General features: G+C 38.8%; 1 protein-coding gene across 17 annotated transcripts in view; it reads right to left on the bottom strand.

Annotated features, from left to right (window-relative positions):
- Positions 1–15785, bottom strand: part of SORBS2 (sorbin and SH3 domain containing 2) — a 154907-nt gene extending 139122 nt beyond the window's left edge. For all 17 annotated transcript variants that reach the window (XM_027636304.1, XM_027636305.1, XM_027636306.1 and 14 more), the window contains exon 1: positions 15684–15785. The gene's annotated coding sequence lies outside the window, so the exon portion shown is untranslated. The remainder of the gene's footprint in view (positions 1–15683) is intronic.
- Between the last annotated feature and the right edge of the window lie 1495 nt (positions 15786–17280).

The following is a 17280-nucleotide window of genomic DNA, read 5'->3' as shown; positions in this document are numbered from 1 at the left end:
TCGTTTAATAAAGAAAATTTACCAAGGGAAAAAGAAAACTTAAGCAACTGCCTCTCCTCCAGTTACTCTGAAATATTTATATCCAAAGACTATACTCTGAAATATTAACACCTTCCCAGAGTTATCCATAGATAAAACTCTGCTCCCTTCTCAAGGCTCTGGGGCCATGCATGCTCCTGTGTGCTGCTGTCACTCTCAAGCTAGCCAGTCCATGCAAAGAAAAAGAGATCCACAGAAGAAACACAGGTCCCAATTCCTTCCTTCCGCTTCACAAAGATTTATGTTACAGAGCACATAAGGCCTAATGCCATTCTGCTTTTTCTTAACCCACCAGATTATGGCCAGGCCAGCTTTACACCTCCGCACTCTGTATTGAGCTTCTATTCCAATTACCATGACTAAATCCACAAAGGAATTTAGGCTTTGCAATAATTAACACAATGGTGTTCTGCCAATTTCCTAAGCTGACAATTTAGTAATGGAAAAGTAAGGGACCTAAATAAAAAACAGTCCTTAGCTTTACCAATCTAGTAATTTTAACATCTTCTGCTACTTGTAGCATAGAGGATAGGGAAAAACAGATCTACTGCAACTGGAGCTTTCAGGCGCTGAACCCTAGGATGGAGAGAATGGTAATTGTCACCTCAAATGAGTACAAAACCTCTCACTAGAAGTCAAACAACAGTGTAGAGAACCATCTTTCCTTAAATATTCCTTTAGTCAGTTTATTCATTTTAATAGTACAATCCACCTAACGGAAAACACAACCTAGAGACATAAGCAACTGTGCTAAGCCTTGAAGGCATCCAGCTATGTGTAGATTAGTTTTCAGCATTTTAGAATACCAGGTAATACTGCCAGAGTCTAGTATTTTTCTGATATCTTTTTTCCCCCCAAGAGTCTGATCTCAAAGGCAATATCTGGTTTTCAGGACAACCCAACATTTGTATTTGGGTTTCCTACCTCTAATAGTAACATAGGATAAATATTGACATCATAAAAAGAGCTGAAGTCAGACAAAATCTCATTGAGATACAATTGCTTTGGCAAACTCTTTGTTTGCTGCTCACAGTTTCACATAATCGTGACAGTTATCAGTTCTTCAGGGTGCAAAGAAGGTAATTATTTCAAGAGCTCAGGTACTACCATCAGCAGACTCAAGTTACTTGCAGTTATGCTGCCTCCACCTTTGCCCACCTTCATGTTGCTTAGCAGTGAGAAAAGGTGCTGCCAAAATGCCTGAGCCTACCAAGCCAGCTCCTGCTTCTACAAGAACTCTACTAATGCCGGCACTGAAACCTGAGAGAAGGGCTGCAAGTAACATAAGAACAGCAGAAAGGAGAGTTACGGCATCCATCAGTACAAGGTGCTGAAGCAAATCCATTATAAGAACAGTATCCTAATCAAGGCCATGGGCATCACGAACACTTGATGCACACAATGACATAACTGAATGTTTCACTGGAAAAACATGCCATCTGGCACATCACAAGGAATCCCTTACCATCAGTTCCCGAGAGGTGGAGTTTCCCACTCCCTATGACCTTCCCAAGCATGCCATGTCTAAGGACATGAAGGCTATCTGACAAACACAGCAGCTCCAAGACCTAAAATGTGCTTTTGCCTTGGAGTTACTGATGAATGAAAGACTAGACACGAGCTGGCATTGTGTGCTTGCAGCCCAGAAAGCCAGCCTTATCCTGGGCTACATCAAAAGAATCGTGATCAGCAGGTTAATGGAGGTGATTTTGCACCTCTGCTCCACTCTGGTGCTTTTACCACATACTCTTAGGCCTTCACAGGAGTTGTTTCTCTGAACTGGTTCTGAAGAGATTTTTGATGAGATAGAAGTGATAGGCTCATTATTCATGAAGGGTGTGAAAAGAGATAGAGAGCTGGCTACAAACCAAGCCCTATCAGCTTGTAGGAAGTCACAAACTATTCTGACTTTGAATGCTATTAGAAGCAGCAGACAATTTGAGTCAGCTTTCCTACGATCCCTTCTACCATCAAAGAGAAGGGATCTCCAGGTCATCTTGTTCAACAGGAAAATCAACAGTAAATGTATCATTCCTGATAGACATTTGATCAGTCTGTCATGACATTTGATCAGTCTGTTTCAAAAGGCATCCAACAAGAAAGATATCCCAACTTATGCAGATACTCTAGTACTTAAGTTATCCTTAGCATTAATTGTTTTTTTCTAGCTCGGACCAAATTGTCCTTTCCTGTAATTTAAGTGTGAAATGTAGCAGTTCAGGTGATTTAGATACACACAATCAAGCTCAAATTCCAAACACACGCAACAAGTCAAAGCAGAACTAGAGCAGCCCAACTGCCAAGCTACACCTTTTTTATATTGTGCATACAGCACAGCAAGTTTGAGAGCCTGCAAGTAGGTAGCCATAGATATCAGTGAGGCTTAGCCAACAGATTATGCCAAAGAAAGCAATATGACTTAAAGAAAATACTGTATTAAATTGGCACTCCAATCAAAAAACTCTTGCAGATTTAGAAATCACCTTATTCAAGAGTAGAGCTGAATTACTGCCATGGACCACACCACACATATTCTACTGCCCGAATCAGCTCAGTAGGCACAGTAAAGCTGTATCTCACCCTTATACCTCCAATCAGCTAGAAGTGGCCTGTCAAGCTTGTGGCTTCATGCTACTGCAAGCACTGACTACAGCTACGAAGTTAGGCCTACACAGAGAGACAAAAGAAAAATTACACACAGCACAAACTGATTCCTGCAGAGAAGTTCAAAAGCGCTAAGACTGCAAGAGCCAGAATGGAAAACCCAGGGCATCAGAGTGTGATCAGCATCAACATATATCTTAGCTAGAAACATTAAGGTTCTCAAGATTTTATGAAATAAATTATGATGCCAAAAATAGGCTTTAACAGGTATCATTGTTGATGATTCCCACAGAGATGCAGACAGTATCTGCCTCATGTTTTCTTTCCCTCTCACACATCGGTAGATAAATGTAAGGACCCAACCTGTAAGCTCAAGTGCAGTTGGTCAGAGAAGTATCATCACTACAAGAAAGTTATATGCCACAGAGAACTTGCAACTGAACTTTTGGATTTGAAAATCTTGGCACCCCAATTGCAGTATTACTGAAACTGGTAATTTTCAGACAATCCAAATACAGACAGTTGTAACTCTGAGGACATGTACGTTTCATAATTATGTTAAGAAAGGGAATGATATAGCAGGAGGAAGCTGTTAAGTGAGGTTTCTTTTTGTTTTGTTTTGTTTGTTTGTGATGGTAAATCATGTGGGCAATTTCTCTTCTGTAATATGATGTATCATCCTCAACAGGAAGTTCCTAAAGCAGAAAACTGATCTCCTCCTGTTCAACTCTCTTTATTCCTGAAGATCATAATTTCCCCAGAAATTCCTCACACTAGTAGCTTGGAGGCAAGGGAGGACTTGGTTTCTAGGACGTTCTTCAGCTTCCAAAGTTGAAGTTATAGCATGCTGCCAAAACACCCCACTGGATACTCTATACCCCACTTAGTCCTAGCCCACTAGGAGAAAGGCTCAGGAAATCAGTGCTGAGCTTGTGTTTGTTTTGTCTTCTTGTTAACAGAAGTACATTGTCATGTAGTCATTTATCATGTATTGCTTCAGCTAAGTGAAAACGAGAGCTCTTCCACCGTTTTTGTTTGCTATTTGTGTTCTCCACAGCACTGTTAATTGCAGAGCCAGCTCTTAGTCTGAAACACTTGTTTGAGCTGTATTCATGCTTTTCTTAGCTGCAGAAGGCCAAGCTGATGTTTGTGGTGTTTAAGGCAACACAGGATGTTACAGCTGTGTTGCCAGTTAATTCCTCTGTTTTGCCTTATCTGTAGGCCAAAACTAATTTTTCAGCCTGTGGAACTTGATCCTCGTTTAAGTGGCAAGTACAGCAACGAGAAGAGCAAAGTTGCTGTGGGTGACATTACTTAGAGGATTTTTAGAAATTTCCTAGTTCTCCTCAATCAGTACACTTTCACTGCTGGTCAGTGAACATCATTAATTACTGAAGAATCCAAAACTGCAGCCATGTTTTCCACCAAAGGTTTTCTTCCTGAACAGATAAAGTCTTCCACAAGGAAGATAGCCTACAGACATGATTCTAACATAAGACTTCCTTTCCATCTCCACTTCTGGTAGCCAGTGTAGTATGACTACACACATTTTTTCGAGATGCAGTGTATACTTAAGAAAATCAGGCCTTTTGAAGGATCCCAATTCATGTAACAAAGGTCAGTGCCAACTAGACAGGTGGAGAGAAAAGTCCTTGAAAATATTCTCAAACAGCAACAAAGAGTTGGAACAATATGACTATACATACTTTGCACATTGGGTAAAGGAAGGAGCACCTGTGTCCATACCATAAACCTAAATTCATGGCACTTGAAGTTACACAAAAGAAGACTTGAAGAGCAGAAATGAAAACATCACAGTCACGTTTAGGGAGTTTTTAAGATACGTGAGAACTGGAAGCGAAAGGTAATATAATCTGAAGTAGATATTCTATTTTGTATCCCTCAAGTTTTTCACTTATTAGGTAGTTTCCTCTCTTTGAAAAATAAACATATGGAAAGGCAGATTTCCCTTCCTAGAAATTGTTTACTTCCTCAGAACTTTTACATCCTCTGCTTTTCAAATTCATCCTCCTATTAATAATAACAGCTCAAAAGACCCTTTTGTGCCCTCAAGGCTGTTCAATTTTTCATGACCTTGATGCAATTACTGTTCAAAACAGAAATTCTCAATTCTAACCCTTAGACAAAGATCACTACAAGCAACAATAGACTAACGAAGGTTAAGAAAACTGAAGGATGAAGTCAGTGACTTGTGGTATCCTCTTTTTCTAAAATATCTTTGAAAGCTTTACATATATCGAAAACCAAAATTGAGACAGTGAAAGAGAATTTTCTCTACAGAATTTACACAGGATAGTTAATCACAGTTTTCTATTTTACTTCCTGAAAGAGAAGGTAGAGGTAAAAAAATTGTCAAATTACAGCTTTGTACATAAAACCATCAAAAGTAGACATCAGATATATTTTAGCAGAAGTTTAATTATTACAAATTTAGCGTCCAAAACACATTAGACTGTTTCTCTGTTTGTGTTGTCTTGCCTTCTGCTAGGAACCCACTGACTTAAAATTTAAGCTCATGTACATTTGATGCCTACAGCCATTAAACAAATTGCTCTTCCGAACATTAGAAAAGCATTTAATGTTATTTTTTAGTCTTTGCATTCTGATGATTGACAGTTTTTTTGAAGACTAGAGTTTGAAACCAGAGTACAATAATGGGGGGGAGGGGGATCACTAACAGTTCTATGTAGTGTCTGCACAGCTTTTGGTTATTTATAATAAAACTAGCTAACAAGAGATGGTTGGCATGAACTAAAAACACATAAGTCAAGGACACAAGTCTAAACTGTCCCTAAGTTGAGTAGTTCAAACCATTTTAACAGTACTTTTAAAAAGAGAAATAGCATTGAAATATAAACAAAACAAACCTCTAAGCTGTTATGTGATCCACACCTAAAGAAGTCAACATACACAATATTTTTATGATCCAATATTGAAACTTGCTGCCTTTGAAATGACTACACAATATCTCTGTTTCCTGATTCCTCCTCTTCATGAAGCTAGAGGTGACCCCTTACCTTGCTTTTGATGGTGACATTTCAAACTTGCAGGTGTGTCTGATACAGACAGAACAGAAAGTTAGATAATGAAACACCAATTCAACATTGACCTCAACTTGCAAAATCTGGTTAGCATTTGTAGGATCCCAGCTTGAAATGCATAGCATAATTTGAAAGTAACTTCTGATGTTCATCAAGTTTTAAAAGGCAGAACTATTTATCTATCAGAACATCCCAAAAATATGGTGTGCATGTAAATATGTAAAGCCATTTCCAGCAATAAATATACTGTAAATAAGGTTAGCAGATTCATTCAAGATGCTGCCAACCTTTTCAGCACAGATCTTACTAATGATAGTAGGACTTAAATGCCTATGCAAATAATAATAATAATAATAAAATAATTTCTTTCAAGTGACACAAAATAGACACAAGTGCAAAACTTTTTTCATCTTTTATTTAAATCTTTTCAATATTCTTCAAAACGAATTTACAGGCATTTTGGGCTGAATATAAAACTAGTATAGCAAAAAGCTGGATGCTAAGGCCTTTTCACTGGCATTTTAAAAGCACACAAATTTACTGTAACTATTTTTAATAAATTCAGGGAGGATTCCTATCTTTGCCTTCAAAGGGAGAAAACAGATCAACAAAAGCTTCCAAAAATACCAGAAAATAATAATTTCATTTGTAGGCTTTATTTTGCTAAACTTATCTCTTCGCACAAACATTGAAATAAATTCTAAGTTCCTTTTTTAGAATGTATCTTTTTAAAGAATACTATATACACCCAAGTCTGAGGTAAGTTACAGAAGAACAACTACCTTGAAGTCATGACCTTGCTTATAAAAGTCTTACTCAGACTAGATTCTTACAAGTTCAGACTTGAATCACCATTTCAGTACTTGCAGCAGGAATTCTCATAATTCAGGTTTATGAGAAATAAAAAATTAGATTTCACAGTTTTGAAAATATAAGGGTAAAAATTTAAAATTGTATACCATACCCCCAAAAACAGTAGGGGCCTCAGAGTATAGTTCCAAACTTATCCCTAAAAACATTCATTAAGAAAACTACTTGCTTTTGGGTAAAGAAAAGCTAAAAATCCTTTTAGCTCTTTAAAAAAGTTCTCAGTAAAAACTATCCACATGCCAACACTAGAGAAAATAAGTCCAAAATTCAAATGCAGTGGCTTCTTTTAAGATTTAATTTACATGTATTATTATCTTGTTTTTACAATTTTAGGTATTGAATGTAAAACTTTCAGAGTACTATCTGCAATTAGTTTGAAAAACACACTTTTAATGAACATAAAGCGAAGCTGTTCCTAAACGCACTAGAAGATAAAGTCCATAGAAGTCTAACTACAATTTATACAATATGGAAGATGAGAGGACTACACTAATTTGACAGGACTACCCACAAGAAAGCTTGCAATGTAATCAAGCCACTCCAAGCTTCCAGCTCAGGTGATAATTTGAAAATCAAGTAATGCACTGAGAAACGGACAATTTCCATAACAGATTTGCAGTCCTAATCCACGTGTATATACAGCAAAACATACAAGATATCCCAACAACATTCTAATGGACAAAATAGGCCCAGTTAAAAAAATTTGTTACAAAACCAAAGGACAACAACTAGAGAATTGTCAATGAATATACAGACACAGCAGAGGTAGAAGACTGCTCAGTGTAAATAGCAGTTTCATAGATAATTTGAGGTACTGACTTCAGAGTCAGACAACCAAGTTCCCCCTCCTACAATGGCCAGCTAAATTGAGCACCATAGCCTCTTCTTCTATGAAGTGTTAGACTTCCTACCAAGCTACCTACTGCCTGACCCCTATCTTCAGAATTGCACTATTCCATTGCTGGTGGAGGACTGCTAGAGTGAATCCCATTTCCATAACAGGTGGTCACATAACTGTCTAATTGAAACCATGGGCCAAACTTCTAACACTTCATCTAAAGCGCTTATGAAGAGCCAAGACTCAACCATTTGCATCTCCCAAGAACTAAACACTACACATAGAATAAAACCAAAAGAAGGAGATCAATTTCTTTTCAAATATGCAAATTTCAATTGGAACTCCTAAGTGTCCATATGAAGACTAAAAAACAATTAAAAAAATTAAATCTGTGGCTTGCCCTGGCACACTGTGTATAGGTGAGAAATCTGACTAGAATGCAAATGTGCCCCTTCTTTTTTCTTTCTTAATAAAAAACACACAAAAAACCTTGGATACTCAAACGTGAATTCTTCAAGAACCTGGCTCATGTTTCTTCACACTTGTTCCCCCTTCGCTCTCCTAAGCATGTGTTGTAGCTTTTCCTCAGAGAACTGACTTCACATAATTTCTGAAGTCCGATTTGCAATTTTTTTTTGGTCTCCCATCAGCAATGCTATTGTTTAGGCCTCTTGGCAACACACAATTTACCTACAGTGTCTGAGCCCACAGTTTTAAGTAATGTGCATTCTGATTTATGCAAGACGCACCTCATGAGACCAGTCTATTTTTTTTTTTTCTTTGAAGCCACCGTGCTTGTCTTTACCCCAGAACAGGGGTCCTGTCTCCTCTTGCAACTCCCCAAACTCTCAACACAACTGTAGACAATATCTGCTAAAATGTTCCCACATACATTTCATCCATTCATAAGAAGCAGTATCCTTTTATTAAAAGGACATTTCCCAAGTTCATCTACAAAGCTACTATTTGCTTTTTCCTCAGACATCTTTTAAATTGTCACTTCTTCTACAGGAAATGAGGAAACCACTGGTATGATAGTCAAGCAGTGGTCAAAGCCATCTGTTTATAAACCAGCTCTTCGGTTTACCTTTACATCAGGTGTGTTCCATTTTTTATGTACAGAAACTATTGCAAAGTGAACTTGACCCCAATCCTTTCTCTGCATGGCAATTATCTAATATTGATAAAAACAATAACTTAAACACAAGAGTTTCTTTCAAATAGCAATTCAGATGACAGTCTTTTTATCCATTCATTAGGAAATAATTCATCTGCCATTTCTCTTCTGCTGGCTAATGACACAGAGAAATAATGAAATTACTATTACCTTGCTCATAAGAAAAGTACTGCCTCAAACTGGAAGGCATCCTCCTACTGCTTCACTATAGTATGTGTTGAATACAACAGGTGCAGGCTTCCAAACAATTTTTGTAGACTTTGCAGTCCTGACAAAGTGTGTCCTGAATCTGGCCTTTGCTCAAGACCGTAAATCAGTCATCTGTGAATCAAATGTCACTGGCAAAAGCACATGAACGTGTAAATCTACAGCTATGCAAATAAGGAATTAAAAACCTCTCTCCTGTACTTGTTTAAAAGTAGAATGATAATCTGCAAGGCTCAGATTACATGATCCGTATCTGTAAAGTGACCCTTACAGAAGAGGTCTCTTAAAAGACTTGAATTTGCCTGATTATCTGCATGTATGTCAAAACAAAGCCCTTGGTTTGGTCTTTATTCTACTGTCAAACCTGTCAGCCTCTCTCTTTACTCTCACACAGTAGCACTTCATTTGATTAGCCTCTTTTACATTTTACTTATTCAAAATAAACCAGTTGATTGCATCAGTCATACTGAAATAATTATTTCCTCCAGATTACTAACAAATACAGATTTTTCCAAAAGAAAAACAGTGCAATTACCATGAATTTGATTATCTGGGAGAATGTCACTGCTTAGAGTTCCCTAGAACTCTAAGCAGTGACATTCATTAGAAATTCACTAGAAATTAAATAAATTAAATTAAATTTGTGCTGGAAACTGCTGGCTTCTGTCATAATTTGCTTATTAAAATATGCAAACTGCATAACTGGCTAGAAGGAGCAGCGTGATGTACCTGATCAATATACGAATTAAATTATACATACTGAGTATGTATGATGTAATGTATGCATTAGCACCCCTTTGGGTTTCTACCGCTTGCTCGTCTCTAAAATCTTTACTATTGTTTGTCTCTAAAATCTTACTATTAGTAGGAAAAAAAACCAGTGTTGATACCTAAATCAGACAATAACTCCTTAAGATTTTGAGAAGTGCAAAGCACCAAATCCACAAAAGTCAGTAGTGTGACCTCTGTATTCAAAAGGGAATTATTTATTACATATTTCATCTAGCCCAATCACTAGAGTTTAGGATTGCCTCAGAAGCTACAGTCTGTTTGAAATTCAAACCTTCCACAGATGTCTCATGATGTTTAAAAACAGCAGCTGAAATGCCAAGCCAAAGCTTGGGCCATCTAATTCATTAACCCACTCCTTATGATGGCCCAGGATGACTGCTTCATTCAGAGAGCAACACATACCCTGCTAGAGATTTACTAAACAACCTTTCTGAACTACTACTCTTCATAATTCTCACCAATCAAGAATCACTTCATACCAATTATTTACTCTCATTTATTTACCATAGTCCAAGGTACTAAAAAAGTTCATATTATCTGCTCAACAGAATGGAAAATTTGAAGTTCTCAAACAAATACAAAATTCAGCAAGAAACAGGCGTTTAGTATCTTAAAATGTCGTTTTGCACCTGCTTGAAAACTTGATGCCAATGATATCTTGATTTTAGATCACCTTTACTTTTACAAAAATGAAAATATTTTTGGTTTTATAACTGTGTCTCGTTTTTTGTTACTAAGAGAAAAACATTCAAAAGCAGAAAACATTCAAAGCATGCAGTTTAACAGTCTACCCCATGCTTTCTTCCATTGCCTGAATCACTACTTTTTCCTCGTGGTCACTTCAAATAGTGAAAATACTACTGATATGCACAGACACCCTCTGTAGTAACATGTAATTTCTGATTCATACATTTTTCAGACATCAGAATTGATCCAGATAACTGAATCGTGGACAGACTCCCCACCCCACCATTTGCTAAAACTAAACTTTGAAAAATATTAACTTTCAGGAAGTCATTCCCACTGATAGATAGGTGGCTTTGTTAGACTTGGTAGCACTCAAGGTGCGCTGTGGTGTTGAAGTTTTACATTCAGGCTACAGTTAATTCAGAGTCCTCAGACAACACAGCATTATGCTGAAAAGAACACTCTATGGATGTCATGCTTCTGACATAGTTCTCACCTCTTCTCAGCAGAGGCTACACTGTCCAACCCTAAGCCTCTTAGGAACTGCCTTTCAGTCTTCCTGTAGTTGAACTGGGACATCACCTATTGACACTTCTCAGAAAAATAAAATAAAAATTCAGTAAGGAACCAGACCTGTTGCTCTTAAACTATTTGAAAAAAACAAAAAGATCCTTCCACCTATTTTGACCTTCAGCCACAACTACTGATTTCTGATTAGCATAACTTGATCCTATAAACAAATGCAACCTTTAGAAATCAATGCATTTTACTGTTTTTACAAACCTCGATGAATTTGACTTTCAGCTATGAGAGCTGCAGTTACTGATTCCATTTCCATTTGGTTTGATCACTCATCCCTGCCTATTTTTTGGGTCCTGAAGAAGCAAAAGAATAAAACCACTATGCTTGCAGACAAATTTAATCGGTCACTGCTGTTAAACTAGGGATAGCTTTTAGTTACCCATAAAACAGTTCAGCTGTACACTGCTTTAACACTTGTACACAAAATGCAAGACAAGTTCTCTAAAAAGAAGCAAAGTTTTCATTATTCTATATCTCAGCGTTATTTAAAAGCTATTTTCTGAAAAGGCTAATGAAAAAGTTTACTATATAATTTGATCATAGAAAAGATTGAGAGGAAGAATTTTTGCTTTTCCTGTCATTTTTATTTTTTCCCAGCATACTTTGAGACTTGGGATCTTCAGCATCACTTCTTAAAAAAGTGCACTATGCTACTCGAGTTACTTAAGGACACAAAACCACATCTGTGCTATTCAACCCCCTGATGGTGGTTGGTGAGGTTTTTAAGGGTGGATGAGTCAGAACACTATCTGTATTCAGTACAGAAAGTTGAAAAAAATCAATCTATTTAGGGAAAGAAGTTAGAAATAACAGAAGAAAAGGGTCCACCTTTGGAATTTCCTACTTTACAGCAGTATTAGCTATGATGTATCACTCTTATGGAACAATACATCTGAACAGAAAAATACATTTCATGCTTTAAAAACACTAAAAGCAGGAGTAGATCTAAAAGTTGGTTATCCAGCATGCCTTTACTCAAAGATAATGTGCTGCCCTTCTAAGTACTTACTTCTCTCCTTTTTCTCCTCCCATACATGAAGTTTTCCATTACATCAGTGCCTTCAAAAGTCTTTTTCGCTTTTGTTTTAGCCCTAGAATGTTAAGAAGCTTCATAATTTCAGAAAGGCCAGCTTCTGTCAAAACATTTTCATGTTTGCCAGACTATTTGAAGAAAAATGAACACAGAGTATCTATGGTACAGTCATCTCTCAAATAGGAAGTTAGACACTACATACAATAGTAGAAAAAGAAAAGTCAGACTGGCAGCACTAACATGCTTAATGTAATATGAAATAATGACATGGGAAAGGATCGATATCACAGCAGAAGGACACAATATCAAAGTATACATTTACAAAATTCTAGTTTACAAACAAGCAGAAATTGACAACTTCTATTTCTGTGTTTGTGCAGACAGCTTCACTGGAGCAGAAATACTGTTCCAACGTCACATGTGACGGATGCAGTATGTGCACTCCAGATGCAACCTCATAATTGATGCATTATATTCAATACCTGATCCTTGTGGTACAGAAGTGACATTCAGCCATTCCACAGTGTAACATCATACAGTGTACCCTAATTCGATACCTGAGTGTCTTCCCTGGGCACATACCATCTATATTCTTGCTCACAGGTTGCTTGTATATGTAAGTATGAGAATAGTCCATAGGCTGTGGGTAGATAAAGGTTACTGTGCTCCACACACCCCATGGTTGGCTGATGCTTATCACTGTGTGCTTAAAGCTAATTATTTTAAACAAACAACATACCAAAAAAGCTGTTACACTTGATTCTACCTTCTTTGGTCATCCCGGTCTCTTACTTCTATCACTGTTTGCACCTGCTCCTATGATACTGCATTTAAGGATTCAACTGCCTGCTTTTGCTTTGTTAGTATCCTGTTTTATAGTGACACATGGACCCAGAGTCACCTTCTAAGGTCATCTGTCAAAAAAAATATTTGAAGTGACTGTAATTTTAAAACATGACAGCTAATGTTATTTACATCTCTGCTGACCAAGAGAGAGCCTGACTTTGCATAACCTAAAGGGTTTCAAATAATGTATAATCATCACTTGATAGAAACCGTGGCTCCACTGAAACCAGTAAAACTTCTAGACTTCAACAGGAACTCAATATTACCATTTCAAGTGCAAAAATACCCAATTTGTCTTATGTCATATTATTGTCAAGGTCTTCTTGTAAACCTTCTGTTTATAATTACAATTCATCATGATACGAAAAATGTCCCTCTCACTGCATGTCCCCTTGATTTCTACATCACTGACCCAATTCTAGGCCTTTATATCTTACATCATGTGGAATTAGTTCATACTGGATACGCTCATTACTTAGTTCTGTTTCTTACCTCTAACTCATTTAAATTCTTCCTCTGCACCAGATTCTATTGCAGCACCTCCATGTCCATTACTGACAGTCACCGATTTGATTTACAAATAGCTCTGAGGGGATCAGATGTTGCCAAAGAGACAGTAAGGAAACAGAGGGAAGCTGGGAACTGATATGAGAAAAACAACAAAAGGAGAAAAGCAGAATGGAAAGAGTACAGAATATTGGTTTAAACAATAGAGACTAATAGGATGCACCTAATGGGTGCATACTGTTTAATGATTAGTCATAGCTAGTCCTCACTTGTTTTCATAACACCTTAAATTCGTCGTAGTGAGATTACATCCACCTTGAACTACAAGATCCTTCACTTTTTGCACATTGCTTTATTCACGTTTTTTATTGTTGTAACAAAAGCTGTCTATCTCTTTGTTTAAGGTTTACCAACATCTTAAATACTAGCTCTGCTTGCTTATAATTTTCATCGTAATAACAGACTCAATCATAAATATTCATATAGTAACACACTGCAAATGCACATTCCACTTTATAGAACACAGATAAAGGCAGTTCTCTAAACCACTTACTGTGTGACCCCTACCCAGAGGTATAGAAAAAGAAGTCAGGATGTGCATTTGCCAAAAATCAAAATCCTGAAATGATTCAAGTAAGATGGAGTTTTCCTAATGGAAAAAAAGCATAGTAGCAATCCAATTATATACTGCAATGTCTCATTTGGGGGATTGTTGCTGAACATGCTAGTTCAAGTGTCTTTGCAGGATATATACAGAAACAACACATTGGAATTTGGCTCCTAGTTACACAGCACTGGTTACTAATTTAACTATAAAGATATCAGACTTCAAATTCTTGATTTTATGCCCACTCAACTGTCCAAACAAATGGCTCATGTCAGTGTGATTTAAATACACATAATTGTTAAAGAAGACTTAAGACCAAAATATCATCTCATTTTCTATATGTGCAAGGTGAATCAGAAAATTTGTTTCAGTTGTCAGAATAATTTAATGCATTTCAGCACTAGCTAATTCTGAAATTGCATTACTGCATAAGAATACAGTTGGTAATCTGGAAAATGCTACCTTTAATAGAAACGTTGGTCCGGAGAGATTGTGGGTTTATTGACCTTGGTCTAACTAGAGTTTTCACCTCTAAAGCAGATGTGTTGTGATTAATAACTATTCAGAACAATTAATTTTGCACTGAAAATCTACAGCACTAACATACAGTGCCTATTAGAAGACCCCTCCCATTACATTTGTCTAATGTTTTTATTTTCTCTACCTTCAATAGACTATGTCAGAATCACTGATTGTTCAATAAAAGTTTAACCGTCTTGTGCTATTAAAGTGCTGGTGCTCCATGTGGAGTGCTCGTTTCCTTCCTTTTACTGAACGCCAAACGGAGGGACACAATGGGTGTGTTGTGCTCTGTCTAGCACAGTACGTGCGATATCTTTAAAAAGGAGGTGTGAGCCAGCTATAATACCATTACTCTTAACAGCACAAGTACCACAAACTAATCAGCCACACAACTGGGGCATGCAGTCCATTGAAAGCTGGTGAAAAAGCTGCTTTTTATTATGACCTACATACTGCACAGCAGCAGTTGGACAATTTAAATCTAACGCTGAGGCTGAACACAATGCATGGAAATCCACTAATGATGAACCCAGCAATGTACAGCTTTTCGAACGTGCTCACGAGTTCTATGATATTTTATTTCACCTATGCTATCCTGATGGTAAAAAGCACAATGAAAATCCAAACAAAAAAATAATCCTTGCCTTTTAGTGTAGGCATAAAATTGTATCAACTATTGGAAATATCCTTCTGAATCAGCAACCATATGGAACACACCATATCGAAACACTTAAGGAAAACGCAGTCAGATCAATGAATTCAGCAACCACTCTGAACCAGCCACTGACCAAAGCCAACCTTTCAACGCACAGATACCTAGAGGAGCATATTTCTCGCAGGAAGTTGCGCTCAGCTGTCTCACAGAACCGCACTCAGGCGTACCTCTCTCCCCGCAGCCGAGGCGCACAGCGGCTCCCTGTTGTGGAGGAGTCCAGCGGCAGCAGCTCCCACGCCAACCTGCCAAGGCGCAGCCAGGAGCCCGCAGCGGGAGCCCGGCCGAGCCCTCGCACACCTGCTCCTCAGCAGCACCCGCGCCCCGGCGCCAGCCGCGCACCAGAGCGGCGGGAGGAAGGGCGACACCCTTCTCCTGGATCCCAGGCTCCCGCTCGGAGCAGCAGCTAGCGAGCTGCCGAGACAGCACTGCAGAGGAACCTTGCCTTTACAAGACAAAACCCCGATCCGCTGCCTGACAGCAGATATGCAGCATTATCGCCCCGCATTCCACCTCCTCCGATCAGCGGCGGGAGCGGCAGCCGCGAGCCTGTCAAAATGGCAGCTCGCCGGCCCGCTGGGGCGCCGGAATTACTCACTTATATGCCCGCTCCTGCTGTGTCCCCCGACGGGATTTTTGTTTATTCCCCGGTACAGCACAGCATAATATGTCACATTGTTTCCCATAAGCAAAATGGCTGGTCCCCTCGGCACCGCCGCAGAGCGCTCATTGGGCTCCCCCGGCTTGCCGGAGCCATGGCAACAGCCAACAGCCGCCCGGCCCGGCCCTGCCCGGCTCGGCCACCCGGCACCGCGCCCGCCCAGGGGCCGCCGCGCCCTGGCCCCCCCCGCGGCTGCGGGTCGTGCGGCACCGGCCACGGTGGGCACAGCGAAAAGGCCGGAGCAGCGATGGAGCAGCGCTGCGAGCGACCCGGCCCGGAGGTTGCAAATTACCGTGTGAATGCGTTCAGTGAAGCTCTTCGGGATGCGCCAAATTTAGGCGCCGAAATTATTTGACAGGGCAGAGTATAAGCACTCAGGGTAAATAATCGTCTTTATTTAGGAAGTAACCATCAGGGATAACCATTAGACAACAGTCAGCTGGTTTTCCAGCAACAAAGCACAAGCCCCCACTCGTTTACAAAAAGCTAACCCCTGACATTATCACAGTTCCTAGTGTTTATAAACACATTGCTTAATTTTAGTAGGTTAAAGGTTGCTGTTTATTAGATGACTTTCAAAGATTGTGCATTGCAATCACCATATAAACCCATTTTATCCTATTTAGAATAATGCATTTATTCATTTCAACTACAAGAAATGAAAAGGAGATATTTGTGAGCAATTTAAAACTGCTTATAAAACACTCCTAAACAGCTGTCATTAGCCTGTATCTCAACTGCCAGGAGCCAGGAATAAAAGACAGAAAGCACATGCAGCACTCTTCAACCTAAAGTTGTCAGAAAATCGTTTAGAAGCATTAAATATATCTAACCAAGCATACTGCATTTCATAGACAAGAGTTCTGAGTATTGGTCAGAAATTACTATTCCTTAACAGGGACTGACTTAGTACATATATCAAATCATGGCATTTCCTTGTTCAGTGTCATACTTTTCTAGGACTACAGCAGGTTTTTCATCTCTGAATACAGCTTGTAGACAAAGCTCTGCTGCTCCACCTCTCTAGGTAAGTTTGCTGCTCTCAGCATGCAATGGCAGTGGTCTCACCATTGAGTCCCAGGCAGAGAACTAAGGTCCACTCTGGGGGATTTTACACATTTCTTCCTTCAGAATCTTTACCCTCTTTTTCTTTTGTAAGGGCTCGTTTCTCTGAAAGTGAGTAATGAGCTCTATGAAAGTGACCTGGGAGGGGTTCACCAGGAGACAAGTAGATAAATTCTGTTAAGATTTCCGAGGTGTCAGAACTGAAACATTTAAGTACATTTAATTAAGGTGCTTCTACAGTCTTGTTTCTTCCTAACTTAGGCTTCTTTAAAAAGATGGGTAGATGTCCACATCTCTCAAAACTGCAGCTGGGGCTAAAAGTCTGTGCTAGCACGAGGTAAAAGAACCCCCAGCCCTCACGACTCAAACACATTCTTTCTGTGCTGTGATTACTGTCCAACAGTACCTTTTGATCTAAAAAGGATGTCCGCTGATTTGGCAACCCAATTCTGTAGCCTTTTTCTGGAAA

Source organism: Corapipo altera, unplaced genomic scaffold (assembly GCF_003945725.1).
Source record: "Corapipo altera isolate COAL_440 unplaced genomic scaffold, ASM394572v1 22b, whole genome shotgun sequence".
In the NCBI taxonomy this organism is placed as follows: domain Eukaryota; kingdom Metazoa; phylum Chordata; class Aves; order Passeriformes; family Pipridae; genus Corapipo; species Corapipo altera.
Note: the sequence above shows the minus strand (reverse complement) of the source record. Positions and strands in the feature narration are given on the sequence as shown.